Source organism: Adiantum capillus-veneris, chromosome 12, assembly GCF_014529385.1.
Source record: "Adiantum capillus-veneris isolate H3 chromosome 12, ASM1452938v2, whole genome shotgun sequence".
Taxonomy (NCBI): domain Eukaryota; kingdom Viridiplantae; phylum Streptophyta; class Polypodiopsida; order Polypodiales; family Pteridaceae; genus Adiantum; species Adiantum capillus-veneris.
The window spans coordinates 87,269,139-87,290,510 of NC_140942.1; positions in this window are offsets into that span (position 1 = coordinate 87,269,139).

The following is a 21,372-nucleotide window of genomic DNA, read 5'->3' on the forward strand; positions in this document are numbered from 1 at the left end:
TTTCCATAGCAACTCACAATGTATCTTCAATGAAAGAGGAGTACGCTATTGATCCCGATTTTAGAGATGTGATTTCAGCCCTTGCATTAGGGAAGAAAGAAGAACCATTTACTTTACAAGATGGTTATCTTCTCTATGGCAATAGACTATGCGTTACTAACTCACTACGTGAGAAAGTAATGTATGAATCTCATGCTCCACCTTATGCGGGGCATAGAGGGATTCGGTCTACCTTAAAGGGAATTGAAACATATTTCTATTGGCCTACCATGAAAGTGAACATACAAGAGTATGTTTCTAAATGTGTGGTATGCCAAAAGACAAAATTTGATAGAGGGAAGCAACTTGGATTGCTTCAACCCTTGCCAATACCTAATTCACCATGGGAGAGCATATCCATGGATTTTATCTTTGGATTGCCTAAGTCTATCCATGGGAATACGGGAATATGGACGATAGTAGACAGGTTCAATAAACAAGCTCATTTTATACCTGTCAAAAAGACTATCAAAGCCCATCAAATGGCAACCCTCTTCATTTCACAAATTTTCAAGTACCATGGCTTGCCAATGTCCATAGTGTCAGATAGAGATCCTAGAATGACCAGTAATTTCTGGAAGGGTCTCTTTGAGAATTTAGGGACAAGGCTAAACTTCTCTTCGGCCTATCATCCACAAATGGATGGCCAAAGTGAAATAGCTAACCTAACCATTCTCGATCTACTAAAACCCTATGTAACGGAAGTAGATCAAAGATCCCAATGGGAGAAGTACTTACCCTTAGTGGAGTATGCTTACAATAACATTGTACATACTTCCATGGGAAAAGCACCTTTCGAGGTAATTGAGGGAAGATCAAAAATTCCCTTGCTACTTAAGGTACATGGGAAGATCTTCGCTACCGATGAGTATAGCCGAGACCTACAAGAATCTTTTCAAAAGATTAAGGATGCTATCTCTATCTCACAGCAAAGGCAAAAGGCTGCTGCTGACAAGCACAGAAGAGCCCAAGCCTTTAAAGAAAACGATTAGGTCTTGTTAAAGTTTCCCAAGGCTCGATTAAGGCACACGACAGGCAAGAATCCTACGGGCCACCAAAAGTACTATGCTAAGCTAGCAAAAAGGTACTATGTTCCCTTCTAGATTCTTAGGCCAATCAATGAAATGGCCTATCAACTCAGGTTTCCCAATCACTGGCTCATACACAATGCTTTCCATGTGAGCCTATTAAAGCCTTACAAAGGAGAGCCACCTCAAGAACCAACTATTGAAGACCCACCGGAGATCGAGGACCAAGAGGGGGTGCTGCAGCCCGAGTCCATTCTCCGACATGAAGACAAGGTATTAAGAGGCGGTAAGACTATCCGACGATGTCTTATTAAGTTTAAAAATTATCCTTTTGAAGATGCTAGATGGATGCAAGGCATACAATTAAAGGATAACCTAAACCTTGTCAATGCTTACAATGCTTCCCAAAAGTAAGCAAATGTACAAAATGTTAAAAATGAACAAAGTATTTTTTGTCTTATAAGACTCTCTTTTTCTTTATTGTGCACAAAAATGAAGTAGTATGCATGCTTAGATCAAGTTTGCGGAGACGACGTCTCCCAAACACCAAGTAGAGCTTGTCACTCTACTATGGAAGACTGATAGGACTAATGTGCAGACATGCTTGCGGCAGCCTCAGGCTCTCAAGCACCAAATGGACTAGTCATCCATTGTGGAATGATGTCGTAGGGTAACATAGGGATCCTCTACCCGCTAAGAAAAGGACTCATGAATATGCTTTATCTTCTCTACACCATAGTCGAGAACGACTATGATTTCAAGAGAGAGGTAATGTCATAATAATCAATATCTAATTCTCCTAAATGATTTTCTCATATTAAACTGATCATTTAATGTGGGGAAGTGCCAGGGGAGAAAAAGCTAGAATATTGGTTAAGCTAGCAGACCGGCCATTGTAGGGGTCCAAAGGAGGGAAAATAGGGATCCAAAAGGGGGGCCATTTGCAAAAGAGCCATGTGCAACAATGGGATAAAAAGACCCTATGGTTCAGCCCATTAAGACTTCCAAAATGCTAAGGTTCCAAAATTCAAAGGTTGTGTCCAAAGGTCAACCCTAGGGGAAATTGGATGCTTTGTGTGTGACCAAAAAGTCTTTTCAAATCCCTACATAGGAGGGGGTGAGCCTTGGGAGTAGGGGATGAGAGAGAAAGTCACACACACACACACACACACAGGCTCCCTTTACACAAAGGAAATTAGGGACACATGTCAGCTCCCTAGCCCAGATGCCCACAAGGTGTGCCCAATTCCTATTGGATGGCCTTGGAGGTGGACCAATGAGAATTAGGCTAGAGTAACTCTAGTTTAATTAATTTAAAAACACTTAATGAAAGAACCAATGAGAATTAAGTCTCCTAGAAGACTATTGGGCAGTCTCCCAAGGGGTCCAATGAGCATTCAGGAGCCCAATGGCTTGCCTGATTCCTATTGGCCAGGAGGCAAAGGGGTCCAATGAGAGTGTAGTTTAATTATTAAATTACCTAAAGCTCTCACAAAAGGGGAAAGGGGGACACATGTCAAAAGGCTATCACTTATGCTGCTTAATGGTCATTGGCTTGACTTGGGGAGGGCCAATGAGGCTGGAGCAAGAGAAAATAGCAAGAGGGCTCACCCAAGAGAGAGAGAGAGGGGGCTGATTTTTGCAAAGCATTATCACACACACACTCACACAATCTCATGTGTGAAGAAAGAGAAGACTATCTCTTCCCAAGCTTTAATGGAGAGCTCATCACCTATTCCAAGCTTGTGAGATAGAAGCCTACATCGACACACTCTTGGCTTGTGGATGCAAATCCAACCAAGAGCCAAGCTTCAATGCATGCTCATCTCCTCTACCAAGCTAATTACTAAGCTAAAGCTATGCTAATATGAGTGATTATGTGAGGAGATGTACATCTTTCTCGTAAGATGCTCCTTCCTCTCAATCTACTCTCATACCCTGCTAGCTCTCACCATCTTCGAAGGTGTGTGAGGTCTTGGGTCGGAGAAGGGGGATAATTAAAGTTGTTTTTGCTAAGTGTTTTGCTTAGTGCATGAAGCTTTCATCTTCATTGCACTAGCTAGTCTTGAAGGAACACAAAGAATTGTATTGTACAATGTCTCTCTTGATGGGAGAAACCATAATACAAAGCCTTTTGGAGGGGGGACCGGCTCCATGAAAATCCGGTCCTCAACTGTTGTCAATAGCTTAATTTCTCTCTCTTTTGAAAGTATTTTTGATGCTATCTAACTAGGTGTTATGCTTTTTGTTGCTCTCTCCACCCAAGCACTCTTGTAATTCTCATTAGGAATCTATTCTAATGAAATGCCCACTATGTTCATGTTAATTTCCGCTACACACAAGCTATTAGGCCATTAAATGTTACATTTTGCCTATGGCAGAACAAGCTCATTGGGATGTTAAGGATGCGCAGGCTCATGCATTGATTGAGTTGTGTGTCAAGCGCACCATTGTTCCTCACATCCGTTTAGCAAAATCTGCAAAACAGGCTTGGATTATTCTAGGAGGTCTTTATGCAAGCCGCAATGAGGCTAAAATTGCTTTGTTGCGTAAAGAGCTGGAGTCGAAGATTATGCATGAGGAAGATGATATGGACACTTTCCTTGCTAGTGTCAAGGATATCAATGAGCAACTTATTTCTGCAGATGAAGTTATTTCAGACAGTTCCCTTGTGTAGACTGTTCTTGATGCCTTACCAGATTCTTACCAGACTTTTGCTAGTACTTGGAGACTTATGACCCAAGGAAATCCATAAGCTGTCAAGTTTGATGCATTATGCACATTGTTGTTGCAAGAGTCACTTTCCAAAAAAAACAGGACTAGACAGCGTGCAGTTGAACAGGCTTTTATTGCTTCTCAAAGAATGGGTGGTAACAGCAATGCAGCCACTTCTTATGGTTCCGCTGCGAGTGGCAAAAATTCTGTTCCTAATGCTTCTGCTGGCAGCAATTCGTTTGGAAATTCTGGTGATAAGGGCAAAAAGAAGATGCGTTGCCATTATTGTAAATCCAATGATCACTTGATCAAGTCGTGTCCTAAGTTGAATGCCAAAGAGGCTAAGAAGAAAGAGGGTGGTTCCACTACAAATGCTGGTTCCACTACAAATGCATCCATTGTTGAGTCTTCTGTGAGAGGAGACTTTAATGCTGATGTTGATGCAGAATGGGCTTTTAGCGCAGCGGGAGCCTTGGTGGCACCGCGCGGAGTTGAAGTTTAATTGAGTGCGGAAGCGTCTTTATGTTCAAGCTGAGCAAACGAGGCTATTCGGGCCTTGAGCGCATATCTGGGAGATCCCTTTGGAACTCTCTCAAGCCACTTTGGGCTATCATGGAAAATTGCCGAAATGGGCCTCGGACCGCCTCGGGTCGGGGTGGGCTGAACCTGCCAGCAGCCCGTCGATTGAGAACGAGGAGCGCCACGGGCGTGCGTTCATGAGTGTGCATAGCTGATCTTGAAGAGGAAGTCGAGGTCTCCCCGTGGAGCACCTAAACGTCCAAATCGGACATACTGTCCGCGCGTAGCGCCAAGCCGACGCTCGCCGAAATGAACCGACTACGAGTCTGCCGCAGTCTTCGTCTACGAACGAGGAGCGCCTCGGGCGCGCGTTTGTGAATGTTATAGATGAGCTTGTAGAGGAAGTCAAGACCTCCGCGTGGAGTACTTGAACGTCCAAAACGGATCACCTGTCCGCATGAGGCGCCTTGCCGACGCTCGCCGAAGAGACTCGCCGACTACGAGCCGACGGCTCCGAAACTGGGTCATGGAGTCCCCGTGCGTGGCGGACTCCCCCGATTACCTCCACGTGATGAAGTGGAGGGGGACACTCCCGTTACCAGGAGCTCTCAAACCCCCATACGCGTCCGTAGTACCTAGACGGTGTGGTGAGGAGAAAATATAGGTCAGGACTATGTCCCATCGTCCGTCGTCCCCAACCGGGTCCATCGCGCGTCCCCGCGGCCCGTGCCACGGCTAGCCGAGATCGGGTGGTCACCGTCACCCCGGGAGCTCCGAATCAACCGGAGCCCAACATACACCCCCCCCTTAGAGAACTCTCGTCCCGAGAGTAGCATTGTTAGGGCTGGAATTTCCCTGGTTAATGCTTTGGAGGGTGTAGAGCTACGTGCATCTACGAAATCCAAAATGGGCTGCATGAGCGGTCTTACCGATGAGGCAGTGTCTATCTCAAACAGCCGTGCTTGCTGAATGCAAAAAAATCTGTGGGTACCAAGTCCGCTTCGCACTTTTGCTGGGGCTTGAATGATAGATGTATGTACATTGGGGGCATAGATCAAGTGGCTGCGTGATCCATGCCGAGGAACTTGTCTGTTCCGGATGTTTTACCTGTAGCTGCAGTGACGATGCAGCTCTCGTCTTTTTGTGTGAGAACCAAGTCGCATTGATCCCCACTGCTTCTTGGAAGCTGATTTGTCTGACTTCGTGTTGATTCCTTCCTGGATGGCGACGAAGGTGAGTTTACCTGCTCGATGAAGTAAGGTACGTTGCAGAAGGTACCTTTTAGGCTTATTGAGCACCGGTCCGTCCCTTGACCAAAAAGATGAAGCCTAGCTGATAACTTCCTTGGCATACAAACCAAGGTTTTCCTGAGACTGCCGGAGGGACAATCCCATTGATACCTTGAAGCTTTGGCATACTTCAGGACTCGGTTGAACCTGAAAGTTCGGATGTGAGTCTTGCAAACTTGAGCTACGGTTGAGTGTGTATGGCTCAGACGCCTTATGGCTAATTTGGGTGTTGGACAGGACACTGCCAACACTATCTACACTAACAGCCAGAGCACATTGGCAGTTGCGAGGAACCCAGTTTTTCATGCTCGCACAAAGCACATTGAGGTGCATTACCACTATGTCAGGGAGAGGCTCTCAGCAGGAGAGATCAGGTTGGCTTATGTGCCAACACAGGACAACCTTGCAGATCTTTTCACAAAGGCTTTGTCTCGTGAGAAGCTTGAAGCTTTTCGCAAAGCTTTGGGCTTACTCCCCTTTGTGGACTGATCATGTCCTGAGGGCATGGCACTTCCCTTTACTCATGTGCGAGCTCTCGTTCATCGCATCACTCCAGGGGGGATTTGTTACCATATACATGTGGTAGTGATGTGTGTGAACACACTAGGACCGCCGGGGCATTTTTTCCCTCTTTAGGAGGTTTTTTCCCCCGTGCATTGTATATACGCCCATCACTCTAGGGCTATCTATCTTTCCATTGCACACTAAGTAACACACTCTATATTGTGTGCCTTGAGCTTCCTTCGTCTTCTCCAAGCTGTGTGTGTTTCTTTGCAACCCTAATTCTAACAGAATCCCGGCTCGACACTATAGTTTACTATCCACTCAAAGATGAGTATAGGAACTACTTCGCGATGGATAGAACTCTTACAAGAATATGACCTTGACATAAAGTATAGATCAGGGAAGAAAAATACCGTTGCAGATGGACTTAGCCGAAAATATTTTCTCGGAGCTATCTCTATTAAAAATAACCCTATGTGGGACAGAATTAAAGAAGCATCTTCGGTAGATCCAGAATACCAACGTATAGTGTCAATAGTCCAACAGAATAAGATGCTTGAAGCTAAAGATTACTCTCTTATGGGAGGGTGTCTTTACTACAGACATAGACTCTGTGTACCCAGGGACCTAGCTTCAAAGAAGACTATTATGTATGAAGCACACGATAGCCCTACATCTGGACATCCAAGTTATTCTAAGACACTTCATGCTGTGAGGAGGAGTTATTTTTGGTCCGGGATGAAAGGAGACATACTTCCCCGGTGTGAGGCAATGTCTTTCTTGTCAGCGGATAAAAGCCAAAAGAATCAAGTTACCATGGCAACTTCAACCTCTTGACAAACCCCAGATGAAATGGGAATGCATCAGTATGGACTTTGTTACAGGATTACCTTCTACAGGAGGTTATGACTCTGTATTCGTGGTTGTTGATATGCTCACAAAATTGGCTCATCTAATACCCGTAAAGACAACCTTTACTGCTTCAGATATTAGCCGGGTATTCATCAAGGAAATTTTTAGGTTACATGGTTTACCCAAGCGTATCGTCAGTGATAGAGATGCCAAGTTTACATCAAAGTTTTGGACTTCTCTTTTCCAATCTATTGGGTCACAATTAGCTTTCAGCACAGCGTATCATCCACAGACAGATGGGCAAACTGAAAGAGTAAATCAAGTCATTGAGGACATTCTTAGGGCCTATTGTTCTCAAGAGCCAAAGAAGTGGTTATAGTATCTTCCTTTGGTAGAATATGCTTACAATTCTTCCGAACACAGAAGCATTTGAATGTACCCTTTAAATCTCTTTATGGACAGGACTGTTTAGCACTGCTTAACTTTTCAGACCCAACCATCAGGGTAGAAGCCTCTAGGAAGATGTTAGAAGATATGGAAGCTCAGACTAGAGCTATTCGCCAAGACATTCAGGCCGCTCAGGATAGACAAAAGCACTATGCAGATAAGAACCGTTCGGAAAGAACTTTCAAAGAAGGAGATGAGGTTTTTCTGCAATTCCAATCGAAGAAAAGCAACTTATCACTAGGCAGATACAAGAAGCTAATCCCAAGGTATTGTGGACCATTCAAGATCATTAAAGTTGTGAGTGACCAGGCCTACAAACTTAAAGGTTCATGATGTATTCCACGTCAGCTTACTCAAACCCTATATCCCTAATCCTGATCAACTCGTGGACTCAGATCAGATAGTCATTCCAGCACAAGGAGTTCTCGAGCTCCAACCTGACTATGTACTTGAAACAAGGGAAAGGAAGTTACGCAACAGAACAATCACGGAGCATCTAGTAAAGTGGAAGGATAACCCTGAAGAAGATGCAACTTGGGAGGACGAACCAACACTCATAAAAGATTACCCAAACACCTTCTTGAGATGAGGACATCTCAAATTCTTCACGTTGGGGAGGTTGTAAGGTCTCTGACCCCAAAAAGAGCACCATTGTACCATGGAAAAACATAATGGAAAAAGTTACTATTTTTAGCAGTTTTCTAAATTCTGTCAGTGCCGTGATGTTTAGAATGTTATAAAGCTTCCAAAAGTGAATTAAAATAATTTTCGTGAAAAATTTCAAAAAATATTAAATTTTTGGTCACCCGACCCGTCTAGTTTTGACCTTCTCGAAAAACTACACCCGTACCCTGAATTTGAAAAAATACATTTTTGGACCCCGATGGCTGCTAAATATGGCAGGTACTCGGACACGTACACCTTAGTTAGAGCTTAGTATAGCAATTTACGGCATTAAATTCCGATTCGTATCGGCCGTTTTAGCCAAAAATCAAAATTTCCTAAGGTTGTGCGGGGAGGCACCGGGGCTCGAGGCTGTGTGGGAACAGGTCCTAGGCCACTCAAAGCTTGCTTTAGCAGCTATGGGGCGCCCTCTTATCTCTAGGGAGGTGTGGGAGAGTTTCCATGCTTGAGAGAGAGTGTGAGAGTCAGTTAGACTAGCTAACTGGACACTTGGTAGGCATGTAACTGGACTTACCATGCATGAAGTGAGTGCTCTTCAGATGCTCATAGCAGCTTGGGTCGATTTTCAGCATGGGAGAGCCTATATAAGAGTGTGCTCATACACACACACACACACACACACACACACACATGCTCACACACCCACTCAGTACACACACAGACACTTACACACACACCTTGGGGAGGTGATGCCGGCACACATAGTTTTTGGAGAAGAAGCAAAGGAGGGAAGTGCTGCCTGATTCTCATCTTGAGAACTCCATTGGATCAGAATTTTGAGTAGATTTCAGCCCCTAATCACGGTAAAATCAAATTTATTTTATGCTTTGCTGCAAACCTCTCTATCATTCTCTTCATCTCGCAACTATTATGCTTCATCATAGCTAAATTACTCAATAGCTGCCCTCTAATTCTCCATATCATTACTTTACTACATAATTCTTAATCTGACAGTTAATTATGCAAGCCATTAACCTTTACTAATCATAGATTAATGCATAATTAGTAAGAAGAAATCTCCCGCTAGTCATCATAGTGAATAATTGTCAAGCCAACAATGATGTGGAATTGGTCAATTTCACCCTATTACCACACAATGTTTGAGTAACTAAGTTAGACTCAATCTGTTCATAGATTAGGATATAATTAAGGTAGATTAATCCGTCATTAATCCACTAGGAAGGGAAATCCTCTCACCTATGCATTGTTGGAATTAGGGTTGCAGAGAAACACACACAGCTTAGAGAAGACGAAGGAAGCTCAAGGCACACAATAGGGAGTGTGTTACTTAGTGTGCAATGGAAGGATAGATAGCCTAGTGTGTTCACACACATCACTACCACATGTATATAGTAACAAATCCCCCCTGGAGTGATGGTCCTAGTGTGTTCACACACATCACTACCACATGTATATGGTAACAAATCCCCCCTGGAGTGATGCGGTGAACCAGAGTTGGCACATGAGTAAAGGAAGTGCCATGGCCTGAGGACAGGATCAGTCCACAAAGGGGAGTTAGCCCAAAGCTTTGCGGAAAGCTTTAAGCTTCTCATGAGACAATGCCTTTGTGAAAAGATCTGCAACGTTGTCCTGTGTTGGCACATAAGCCAAGCTGATCTCTCCTGCTCAGAGACTCTCCCTGACATAGTGGTAATGCACCATAATGTGCTTTGTGCGAGCATGAAAAACTAGGTTCCTCGCAACTGCCAATGCGCTCTGACTGTCAGTGTAGATAGTGTTGTCAGTGTCCTGTCCAACACCCAAATCATCCATAAGGCGTCTGAGCCATACACACTCAACCGTAGCTGTGAAGACTGCCCTGTACTCAGCCTCACAGCTCGAAGTGGCCACAGTTGGTTGCTTCTTGCTCAACCATGATATACATGAACTGCCAAGCATGAAACAAAAACCACTTGTGGACACTCGCGTTGTCAGGAGTTTTTTGGAGCAAGGGATTGCGCATATGTACATATACATGCATTGTGCATCAAATAAATAATTGCCCATTTTTTCAGAGCCAGGTGGTTACGTGGGGCCCACATGTGTACAGGTAGGACAGGGTGTACATAGTGCATCAATTTTCACTATTATCAGTACTAGTGTGTTTTTCCTACAATAAGGAGGAGTTGGTAGCGTGTAAAACTTCTCGAGGAAGCTATCCGCGGGCCGACGACATGAGGTAAGCAGGTGCGTCAGATGGCATCGAGTGGCGCAGGAGGCCGAACGGGGTCAATATTTGCACGTGGATGAATACGGACACAAAGTGGTGTTTTCTTGTGAGAGTTATGCAGAAAGGTCATCATTAGGACCACTTTTTGGGGCCACTTCACGTGGTTGCGAGACGCATTATTGAAAAGAAATGAGTGCCAGGTGTGCGCATGGATGCAGCAGGGTGACAACTATGCACTGCGAGGTCAGTTTTTGGCCTGTTCGGGGTCCGTTTGAGGTCATCTAAAAGGCCAAGGGTGCCCAGCTAATAAAGCTAAGTGTGGGAACTGAAAAACGAGAGAGAAGACCAGAAAAAACGTGGAGAAGAGAGGAGGAACTGTCGCAAGTGTGTTTTTGTTGTTTTTGGAGCATTTTTTGGCCCTAAACTGCTCATCCGAGGTCGGATTTGAGCACTGTGACATTGTAGAGTGGGGTTTTTGGGCGTTTTGGACGCAATGGCGCTGTCCATTTTGCCAAATTCCTCACAGATTTTCTGTTGTTTTTTTGTGTAATCTTCTCCGGTGAGTGAAGCCTCCGCTTAACTTTGTGGTTGTATCTGGTGTATTTCCTCAATACTGTGTAAACTATTTGCCCCATTGGTGTTGGGCTGAGCTTCATTGAGTCTAAACAACAGCAATTTTCCTCCTTTGAGCTGAATTGAGAGTGTGTGTGTGAGTGTGTATGTGTGAGTGTTGAGTGGGCAAGTGGGAAATCTCTCTCTTCTCACTCCGTCTGTGTGTTTCCTGTCTCGGCCAGGCTGGTTGTGTAAGCCGAGTGGTGCCCCATAGTGTGTGTGTGTATCATTCCAAGAGTATGTGTCGGGTCGTTATAGAGGCGCTGTGTGTGTTTTCATCCCGCTCACATTCTTTTGGCGCCCCCACAGAGGATCTTCTTCGAGTACCTTCTGCTTTGAGCTTCAAGCTTCGAGATTCGGGGCTACAGGTTACAGGTTACAGGTTACAAGGACAGGTATAGGTATAGGTGATTCACACAGGTACAGGTAGCTGGAGTACAATGATATACTAGCAGTGATGTCACTTACAGTTGTTGTGGGTATGCATCACTTGGCGCCTATTTGAGCGCATTGTCTGCTGGATTGTACGTTACTTGTGGAAACTGCCATTGTACGCATTTGTGGAGCCATACTTGGTTGTATTTGGAAGTCCCAGCCATTTCTGAGACTTTGTCTGGAAGATAGTCATTTCTGAGACTTGACTATACGGGATTTGCATTAGCCTTCGTGTGAGGGTCGATAGCGTGAGGTTTTTATTGAGTTGGGGGATTCTCAAATGTGGAGATCCTTTCGGTGATATAGGTAGCTGGAGCACCCTTTTCGTGACCTCGCCATAGGCTATGTACTAGTAAGTCCTATTTGATGCTCGGGTTCTATTGTTGACAGTTTATGCATACATATACAGTCTATATTTTGGGTTCCTACTGCTCTATTTCTGGGGAAACTCTGCCAAAATTTTTCCAAGTTATGATGGCTGGTTTTTTGGTCTTTTGAGCCATTTATGCTGTTATGCTGCTGAAATTTTGGCAAAATCAGAGGTTAAATCAGGTGTGCCTTCTTGGGAGCTTCATGGTTGGCTTTAATGGATGATCAAAATGGCCCTCAATTCACTCCATTTCATTTAACTCAAAGAATACAGATAAATGTTCATGTGTCCAGGAAGATTTTTTTCCAGCAGCGCATAGTCTTTATGTTCGGGCCAAGAAGATTACGAGAGATCTTGGAATGTCCTTTGCCTGTTGTAATTCCGATGATCAACTATGAAAACTCATTTGATGTGCATGTGTTTGTCCTTATCTAAAGTTGAGCTCCATTGAAGTTTCTGGGGATTGGGTAGTCAAAAGTTTTGAGTTCTTGCACGTGTGTTCAAAGGGGTTCTCAAAGCATTGAAACTTGGGTAGCCATGGCTTTCTCTTATCCGGAGTTTCATGGAAGAAGTGATGAAGATGTGGAAGAAGTTTTGGAAAATATGGAGGTTGCCTGCATTAGCAACCAGATTCATGACCCTGCGCAGATGTTACGCCTTCTCCAAATTTGTTTGAAGAGTGATGCACGAGTTTGGTCTAAAGCATTTGAAGAGGAGTTGCGTGTGGCTGATCCATTTGTAAGGTTGAGTTGGGACAATCTACGACATGGGTTGGAAGTGGAGTTTGTGAAGATAGAAGATCCTGACAAAGTGTGGCAAGAAGTACAGGCTTTGGTGCAAAAGGAAGGTGAGCCAGTAGATGCGTACATACGTAAGTTTTCATTGACATGGGAGCGAATGTGCAAGGCCTTAGCACCACAGGTATCCCCGCCTGACATGATGAAGAAGGACAGGTTCTTAGCTAGTCTTTGGGAGAATATACGTTGGAGAGTGGAGCTAAAGAAGCCTAGGACATATGAAGATGCACTAGAGGTATCAAGGAACAAAGAGTGGAAGTTGAGGAAAATGAGCCAGTTAGGGGTGGAGTCTTTGCCCATGAGGTCTGAATTTCAGCCTATAGAGTCTTTACAAGGTCGCATGTCAGGGGTTCATCACGAACCAGTGGTTCCTGTTACTACTCAGGTTATGCCAGCAGTGGTCACTACAGCAGTGCAAGATGATGGGCTAAGGAAATACATGAGGCAAATGGTAGATTTGATGAAGAATCTCAGCCTAAACATGCTAGGTCAAGTGGGAAATAATCGAGGTCGAGGGAGGTTTGCAAATCAGCCACGAGGTGAAGAAAGGCCTAGGAATGGTGTTGGACAAAGCAATGGTAGGTTTTGGAGGCAGACGCCCACATGGTATAACTGTGGAGAGTTGGGTCACATCAGCCCGCAATGTGATAAGCCACCAAGGATGGGGGGAGACATGTATCCATTGCCAAGACATGTGCTAACTAGGTCAAATGATTATGGCATCGAAATTAAGGGAGACGAAGGAACCAGTGGACTGACCCATGAGAAAAAGGGAAAGACAAAAGTGCTAAGTGTAGTCACCTTGGAGAAGGCATCAAAGCTAGAGGATACATTAGTGATGCCTATTGGGAAGAGGACCACAGAGGATAAGGAAGGAAGAAGTGCCCCAGGTCCTAGTAAGAAGAAAGGAAAGAGCCATGAAGGCGAGGATGTCAAGGCCAAGAGCAAAAGGAGAGCTCGTCGAAAGTTTCATGTTTCAGATTTTCCACTAGGGGATGGGCAATTAATCTATGACTTGAAGGAGGATCTGATGAGCAGGAAGGCAGATGTTACTTTTGGGCAGCTTATAGAGATGGTGCCTAAGCTAAAGCGACAGTGGAAGAGGATGGTTAACCCAATGGAGACAGAGCCAGAGAGAGGTTCAGTAAAGGTGTTGGCAATGGATGAGCTACTAGACATTTGTCCAATAGTAGATGTGTGGCATAAAAGGAAAAATTTGGGACAAGGTTATGTTGATGGCGGGGCCCAAATATGCGTCATAACACACTCATGCGTTGAGAAGATGGGTCTCACAGTGGCTGGGGTGTCAGGTTTTCGGATTAGATTGGCAAACCATCAAAAAGTAAAATGCTTGGGTGTTGTAAAGAGCTTAGAAGTGGAGGCATATGATGCAAAGGTAGTGGTTGATTTTCATGTGATGCCAGCAGGGTTGGGAGCATATCCTATTATACTGGGCAGACCATGGTTACGTGCAGTGGGAGCTGTTCAAGATTGGCGACATGGTACGATTAGCCTCTATGGAAAGACAGGTACCAAGAAGCTTTATAATATGGACACAAGGAAATGATTAGAGGAGATTTATGAAGATGAGGATGAGTCTAGTGATGAAGACTCTTCCACGGTGACAGATGAGGACAGTGATAGCACTACCAGCAGTGATGAGGATGCTGATGTTGCATTTCTTTTGATGGACAAAGAAATCCAAGAGTTTGGTTTAGTTGCATTTGCGAATGAGGTTGAAGATGAAAGTGAAGGGCCTTATGAAGTGATTGAAGGGCTGATGCAAACCAAGGTTGAGATGTCAAAGAAGCAGAAATTGATGACACAAATGATCAGTGGAGACCTCTCAGCTATGGATAAGGATATATATTTGCACATGCTGGCTAGTTTTCCTGATTTGTTCATTAATTCATATGAAGAGATCAGAGGGTTCAAGGGCGAAGAGATGCATATAGAGCTGAAAGAAGGTGCTAAGCCAGTGTGGCAAAGGCTAAGAAGGATGGGTCAAGAGCAAATGGAAGCCTTGCAAGAAGAGGTGGACAAGTTATTGAAGGCAGGGTTCATAGTCCCTGTGGAGACCACAGAATGGGTGAGTCCAGTTGTAGTCAGTCCAAAGAAGGATGGGAAGTGGAGAATTTGTGTAGATTTTAAACCCTTAAATGTAGCCACTAAGAAGAACCCATGTCCTCCTCCATTCATCGATCAGATCTTGGATTCAGTGGCTGGTTATGAGAGGTACAGTGTGTGTGATGGTTTTTCAGGCTATTTTCAATTGAAGATTGCTCTTAAAGACTGCACAAAGACAACTTTTATTACGCCATGGGGATGCTATTGCTACACAGTATTTCCATTTGGGTTGTCAAATGGACCATCTTTCTATCAAGAGAGAGCAAATTGGGTATTGGAACCATTCATTGGTAGTTGTGTTAAAGCTTTCATGGATGACTTCTGTGTCTACAGCAATAGGGTTGAACATCATGAGAAGCTGCAGATGGTATTGGCTCGATATAATGAATGTGGAGGACAACTAAATCCAAAGAAATGTCATCTAGCACAGCCAAGGGTGAAGTTATTGGGCCATATGGTGTCAGAAAATGGCATTGAGGCTGATCCAGACAAGGTTAAGTCTATTATTCTTCTTCCATCACCTACGAGTACGAAGCAATTGGCAACTTTTATACACAAAGTGAAGTACATGGCACGGTTTATTCCATTGTCTTCGCAGTTTCTTTATCCATTACAGCAAGTGGCAAAGCATGATCCATTGCAATGGGATGACAAGTGTGAAGAAGTGTTTCAAGAGGTGAAAGAGGTGTTAGGGGGGTTGTCAGCCATGCAGGCTCCTGATTGGGAGCAAGTGTTTTATGTAAATCCATCAGTAGGGGATGATGCCATTGGAGCCATGCTATTGCAAAAGGGGAAGGGCAGCCATTATATGAGGCCAGTGTATTGTGCAAGCCGAGTGAAGTTGGTAGCGGAGAGAAAGTTCTCGGAAGTAGAGCTAGTGATGGCCAGTGTAATATTTGCTTGTCGACGATTTCGTCATTACTTGCTACCACGGACTTTTGTTTTCTTGAAGAGTTATGCCTTTTTGCCACAGTTAATTAATGGTACTAACATGTCAAATGTGGTGAAGAAATGGGTAATTGAGCTGCAAGAGTTTGAGTTCTCTTTTCTAGTGGAAGACAGTACAAGGGCTACCCTAGCTGATTTGTTTACCTACAAGGAGAATCCCCTTATTGTTAAGGAAGAGGTGGTGAGAAAGGTAGTTGAAGAAGTGCCACAGATCAGCAATGCACATGTGTTGTTTAGTGATGGTTCATACAGAAAGAGCCATGATGCAGCTTCAGGGGGTATAGCACTTTATGATCCAGAGGGGAAGCTAGTATGCAAGAAAGGGTTCAAGTTGGATGCGCATAGTAACAATGAGGCTGAATATGCTACGTTGGAAGCTGGATTACACATTTGTTTGAAGTATGGGGTTAGAAGGTTGAGCATAAAAGGTGATGCCTTGTTAGTTGTGAAGCAAGTGTTGGGTGTGTGGAAGAGCAAGAACACCTCATTGAAGGAAATGTGCTTCATAATTAAAGGCCTGTTAAAAAAGTTCGAAGCATGGAGCATCAGACACATTGAACATGCTCTAAATGGAGAGACACATGAAGCAGCTCAAGGCATGATTGGGGAGCTATTTGTGTTGAGGACCACTTTACCTCTTTATCATGGCCGGGAAAGTTTGGCTCAAGAAGAGGAGTTTTTGCTAAGAGGAATTATTCCAAAGGAGATTCAGAAGTCTAAGAAGTATGGTTTTGTGCGTAGAGCATACAGGTACAAATTGATTGGTGATGTCTTATACATGAAAGGGGCTGATCTCGTGTTGAGACGTGTACCTTGGCGGGAGGATCTTTACAGAGTGTTGGAAGAGAATCATGAAGGCACATGTGGTGGCCATTTTGCTCTAAAGATCACCTTGCATAAGATTTTGCAAGAGGGGTATGTATGGCCTAGTTTGCACAAGGATGTTCACCATTGGTGTAGGTCTTGCAATAGGTGTCAAGCATTTGGGAAGAGAGTGTTGAAGCCAGAGCTACGAAAAACCATTATGGCGTTTGATGTGTTTGAAAAGTGGGGGATTGATGCAATAGGCCCATTACCTATCACAAGCAGGGGCAAAAGCTATATCTTGACGGCAGTGGACTATCTCTCTAGATGGGCAGAGGCTATAGCAGTAAAACAGATCACTGCAAAGGATGTGGAAAAATTTGTGTATGATGAAATATGTTGCAAGTTTGGGGTGCCATTAGAGCTACTTTCAGATAAGGGGCCAGGATTTAGAGCTAAACTGCTAGACTTCTTATGCACAAAGATGAAGATTAGGCACCAGCATACCACTCCTTATTACCCGCAGTGTAATGGCTTAAATGAAAGATTCAATGGTGAGTTGGTACAAATTCTTTCTAAAGTGACAGAGCACCAAGGAAAGAATTGGGATTTGGAATTGCCTAGTGCATTATGGGCTTGCCGTACTTCGGTGAAGACAGGTACAGGGTTTACTCCATTTCATTTGGTGTATGGAAAGGAAGCACTATTGCCTGTGGAGGTAGAGTTGCCTGCGGTCAAGATGTTAGAGAAGTTGCTTGGGCCGCCTAGTGATGCATTCAGAGAGAGGCTCTTGCAGTTACAAGAGGTCCAGTTGGATAGGATGAGCGCATTGGAGCATTATGGGCAGTTGCAGGATAAGGCTTTGGCAAAGATAAATGAAAAGGTCAAAAGCAAGGGTATCAAGAAACATGACTTGGTTTTGCACTACAACAGTAAGCTGGACAACACCTTCCAAAAGAAGTTTCAAATTAAGTGGGAAGGCCCTTTCAAGGTAGTGGAGTGTTTTCCAAATGGCACATATCAGCTGGCTAACCTGGATGGTGTACTACATAAGTCAAGGGTAAATGGATTGCGTCTTAAATTGTATCATGCTAGATTCATGATGGTGGAGCAAGATGAGTTGTCTGTGGATAAAGCAGTGTTGGTGAGGGATGAGGAGACCTGTGATGCGGCGAGTCTCATATCTCTCTTTGCTGTTGCTGATCATGAATGATCTAGCAGGCTAGGGGATGGGCAAATTATGTCAGGATTTTTTTGGAGCAAGGGATTGCGCATATGTACATATACATGCATGGTGCATCAAATAAATAATTGCCCATTTTTCAGAGCCAGGTGGTTACGTGGGGCCCACATGTGTACAGGTAGGACAGGGTGTACATAGTGCATCGATTTTCACTATTATCAGTACTAGTGTGTTTTTCCTACAATAAGGAGGAGTTGGTAGCGCGTAAAACTTCTCGAGGAAGCTATCCGCAGGCCGATGACATGAGGTAAGCAGGTGCGTCAGATGGCATCGAGTGGCGTCAGGAGGCCGAACGGGGTCAATATTTGCACGTGGATGAATACGGACACAAAGTGGTGTTTTCTTGTGAGAGTTATGCAGAAAGGTCATCATTAGGACCACTTTTTGGGGCCACTTCACGTGGTTGCGAGACGCATTATTGAAAAGAAATGAGTGCCAGGTGTGCGCATGGATGCAGCAGGGTGACAACTATGCACTGCGAGGTCAGTTTTTGGCCTGTTCGGGGTCCGTTTGAGGTCATCTAAAAGGCCAAGGGTGCCCAGCTAATAAAGCTAAGTGTGGGAACTGAAAAACGAGAGAGAAGACCAGAAAAAACGTGGAGAAGAGAGGAGGAACTGCCGCAAGTGTGTTTTTGTTGTTTTTGGAGCATTTTTTGGCCCTAAACTGCTCATCCGAGGTCGGATTTGAGCACTGTGACATTGTAGGGTGGGGTTTTTGGGCGTTTTGGACGCAATGGCGCTGTCCATTTTGCCAAATTCCTCACAGATTTTCTGTTGTTTTTTTGTGTAATCTTCTCCGGTGAGTGAAGCCTCCGCTTAACTTTGTGGTTGTATCTGGTGTATTTCCTCAATACTGTGTAAACTATTTGCCCCATTGGTGTTGGGCTGAGCTTCATTGAGTCTAAACAACAGCAATTTGCCTCCTTTGAGCTGAATTGAGAGTGTGTGTGTGAGTGTGTATGTGTGAGTGTTGAGTGGGCAAGTGGAAAATCTCTCTCTTCTCACTCCGTCTGTGTGTTTCCTGTCTCGGCCAGGCTGGTTGTGTAAGCCGAGTGGTGCCCCATAGTGTGTGTGTGTGTATCATTCCAAGAGTGTGTGTCGGGTCGTTATAGAGGCACTGTGTGTGTTTTCATCCTGCTCACTTATGTCAGGAGTTTTTTGGAGCAAGGGATTGTGCATATGTACATATACATGCATGGTGCATCAAATAAATAATTGCCCATTTTTCAGAGCCAGGTGGTTACGTGGGGCCCACATGTGTACAGGTAGGACAGGGTGTACATAGTGCATCGATTTTCACTATTACCAGTACCACTGTGTTTTTTCTACAACAAGGAGGAGTTGGTAGCGCGTAAAACTTCTCAAGAAATCTATCCGCGGGCCGACGACATGAGGTAAGCAGGTGTGTTAGATGGCATCGAGTGGCGTCAAGAGGTCGAACGGGGTTAATACTTGCACGCGGAGAAGTATGGACACGACGTGGGTGTTTTCTTGTGATACTTATGCAGAAAGGTCATCATGAGGACCACTTTTTGGGGCCACTTCACGTGGTGGCGAGATGCATTATTGGAAAAATCTGAGTGCCAGGTGTGCGAATGATGCACAAAGGTGACAATTATGCACTGCGAGGTCAGTTTTTGGCCTGTTCTGGGTCCGTTTGAGGTCATCTAAAAGGCCACGGGTACCCAACTAATACAGCTAAGTGTGGGAACTGAAAAACAAGAGAGAAGACTAGAAAAAACGTGGAGAAGAGAGGAGGAACAGCCGTAAGTGTGTTTTTGCTGTTTTTGGAGCATTTTTTGGCCCTAAACTGCTCATTCGAGGTCGGATTTGAGCACTGTGACATTACAGGGTGGGGTTTTTGGGCGTTCCGGACGCAATGGCGCTGTCCATTTTGCCAAATTCCTCACAGATTTTCTATTGTTTTTCTGTGTAATCTTCTCCGGTGAGTGAAGCCTCCGCTTAACTTTGTGGTTGTATCTGGTGTATTTCCTCAATACTGTGTAAACTATTGCCCCATTGGTGTTGGGCTGAGCTTCATTGAGTCTAAACAACAGCAATTTGCCTCCTTTGAGCGTGTGTGTGTGTGAGTGTGTATGTGTGAGTGTTGAGTGGGCAAGTGGGAAATCTCTCTCTTCTCACTCCGTCTGTGTGTTTCCTGTCTCGGCCAGGCTGGTTGTGTAAGCCGAGTGGTGCCCCATAGTGTGTGTGTGTGTGTGTGTGTGTGTGTGTATCATTCCAAGAGTGTGTGTCGGGTCGTTATAGAGGCGCTGTGTGTGTTTTCATCCCGCTCACAGCGTGTCAAAACAACCAGCCCCATCTGAGTCTGAAAAAGCATGTAAGTCTAGCGGCAATGAGCCCCCCTTGGGATAAAACAAGCCAAGATGTAATGTGCCACTAAGGTAGCGGAAAATCCTCTTGACAGCTTGCCAATGCTTAGACCCTGGGCTATGCATAAATCGTCTGACCTGTGAGACTGCAAACTGAATATCCGGCCTCGTGTTGCATACATAAATGAGGCAACCAACAACAGTTTGGTAAAGAGTGACATCAGCAGGATCGCCAGCATCATGTAGACTCAACTTCAAACATGGTTCCATGGGAGTGGCAATAGGTTTGCAATCCTCAAGTCCAAACTTACATAGCAATGTCTCTATGTAACTTTTTTGACACAAGGCAATACCACCATCACATTGCTTAAATTGTATGCCCAAATAATGATGCAACAGCCCCAAATCTTTCATCTTGAAAGTAGCATTCAAATCAGCCTTAAATTCAGCAATATGTCACTCATTTGGTCTAGTGATCAGCAAATCATCAACATAAAGAACCACAATGAGAAATACATCATCCTCACGCTTTACATACAATGTTCTTTTTGTTGGACTGTTACGAAAGCCTCGTTTAACCAAATGAGTGTCAGCTGTCTCATACCAAGCACGAGGAGATTGCTTCAACCCATACAAAGCCTTCTTACATCTACACACTTTGTCCTCTTGTCCTTTTATGACAAAACTGCGAGGCTGCGTTACATAAACTTCCTCAAATATGTCACCATTCAAGAAAGCAGTAACAATGTCTGATTGATGTACATCCCAACCAAAATGAGCTACCAATGCACATAGAAAACGTACAGTAGTCATACGACAAGTGGGAGCAAAAGTCTCTTCATAATATATGCCTTTCATAATATATGCCTTTCTGCTGTTTGATAGGTGCTTCAAGAGGTGGCAAAGAAGCAACCATATCAGATTTCTGCAAATGCAGCAAACTGGCAAAATTCAGATGACCAAAACGTGCATGCCAAAGTTTTGCATCTGAAATAGCCCTTGAATCTGCAACAGCATTTGCAAAATTTTGTCCACACTTGTCATACAAAGTGAGCTTATACAACCCACGGCACAAAAGCCCAGATGCAACAATTTCATCACCAAAACTGAGATCATGAACTGTACATCTGTCATCCACAAATTTGACTACAAGTCCAAGTCTAGCAAGTGCGGATATAGACAAGAGATTCTTCTTGATCCCAGGTACATAAAGTGCATCAACAAGTGTGAAGGAACTGCCATTAGCAGCAGTGATCACAATCTTTCCAACTCCCTGGACTGGATAAGAGGCGTTGTTGGCACAAGTGATTGAATTCCCATGAGGGACAGACTCGAGAGAGGTAAACAATTCACGATGTGAGGTAATGTGCTTTGTAGCACCAGTGTCGAAATACCACACATGCGAATCTGCAGCAATTGACAAGCATGCATCATGGACAGCAGGATTGTAAGTGCACTCT